This window comes from Brachypodium distachyon, chromosome 5 (assembly GCF_000005505.3).
Source record: "Brachypodium distachyon strain Bd21 chromosome 5, Brachypodium_distachyon_v3.0, whole genome shotgun sequence".
Taxonomy (NCBI): Eukaryota; Viridiplantae; Streptophyta; class Magnoliopsida; order Poales; family Poaceae; genus Brachypodium; species Brachypodium distachyon.
Window position 1 is genome coordinate 21,646,721 of NC_016135.3, and position 1,324 is coordinate 21,648,044.

The 1,324-nt window shown below is 54.9% G+C and overlaps 1 long non-coding RNA gene across 1 annotated transcript; it reads left to right on the forward strand.

The window, feature by feature from the left end:
* On the forward strand, positions 1-865 carry LOC112269235. Its single transcript, XR_002960754.1, has 2 exons — positions 1-193; positions 341-865. It is a non-coding gene; the product is annotated as an uncharacterized LOC112269235 (long non-coding RNA).
* The last annotated feature ends 459 nt before the right edge of the window (positions 866-1,324 follow it).

A 1,324-nucleotide genomic window follows, 5' to 3' on the forward strand; every position in this document is an offset into this window, starting at 1 on the left:
CTGCCTATATAAAGCGCAGCACCCCACGGTGCACGGGGGCTTTTTTTCAGACTTCAGAGACGGAGGAAACGCCTGGCGAGACGAACAGATCAAGCACCGGCGCTCGGTCGGACGAAGCGATCACACGTGCGGAGGCGTACAGGTTCATCAAACTCCATCAACATCAATTTCATGGCTTCAGGTAACGACTACGGTGAGTATTAATCTACTCCTGCCCCTATCCTCGGCTCGATCCTCTCTTACATCTAGCACGGTGATGGTGCTGTGGAGCCCGAGCACGGTCGCCCAGCTCAGCCATCTACAGAGCTTGACGGCATGATGTCCTCGGTCGCTTTTCAAGGTGACCATGATGGCCATCGCGCGCCGCCGTCGATGCAGGTACAAGAGGATCGTCGTGTTAGGACACCCGCCCGACGCGGAGCGCCGTTCTCATCGACAACTCGCCGACGTCCGTCCGAGAGCCACCATGCGCGATGGTGCGGACGTGGGCGACGTCGCAGAGCACTACCTTCAGACCGACGAGGCTCGGCGACAAGGTGGGCGTGGCCACGGCTAAGGCCACGCTCAACGGCGCGTGTACTGTCTTGTACACGGGTTCTGCCGGCACCCACACCATCACCCCACCCATACATGCATAGGTGACGTGAAGCGAAGACATGAAGACGGCCACAACAGCTTAATCGGAGGTTTCTCGCGGGTCTAGCCCTGCGGGAGTAATTAAGCAGGAGCCTTTCGAGGCCCCGTGAACCAGGAGATGACCACAATCGCCTTGTCAATCAAGCCGTGCAAGCAGGCCACGGAGCGTACGAGGAATTGTATTTTGTAATCTCAAACAGATTAATAAAATATACGATTCCTCCCATTTTTCTTGTATACACAGTACACTGGCACGTCCGCAATTTTTCTTAGTTTTCCTGGTGCGACGGGATCTATTTTTTCCTCGTCGGAAAATATTTCTTGAGCCAAACACGTGGATTTGGTTCATGGCTGGTTGAGCGTTCCACGTCGTATGGCCCACCCTGGAGGTGTATGTTGGTGCATGAACTCTCTGTGGACTAGGCGTGAAGCGTGAAGGGCCCGTGCCGTGCCGAGTCGAGCTGGAATTGTACCGGCCGACCACACTGGACACTGGAGCAGCGTCAGTGCTCGTGGTGTGTGGGCAAATGGGCAATGGCCGAGTTTCTTCCGGTTCCGTTACTTTCCCACGCTTGTACTAGTGCTTAAGCCAAACACAAATCAGCATTGGAAATCTTGGCAGATAGACCACACAATGTTTCTCAACCAAACCAGCCAGATAATTGACGATTTGACGTCCACGCGGAGA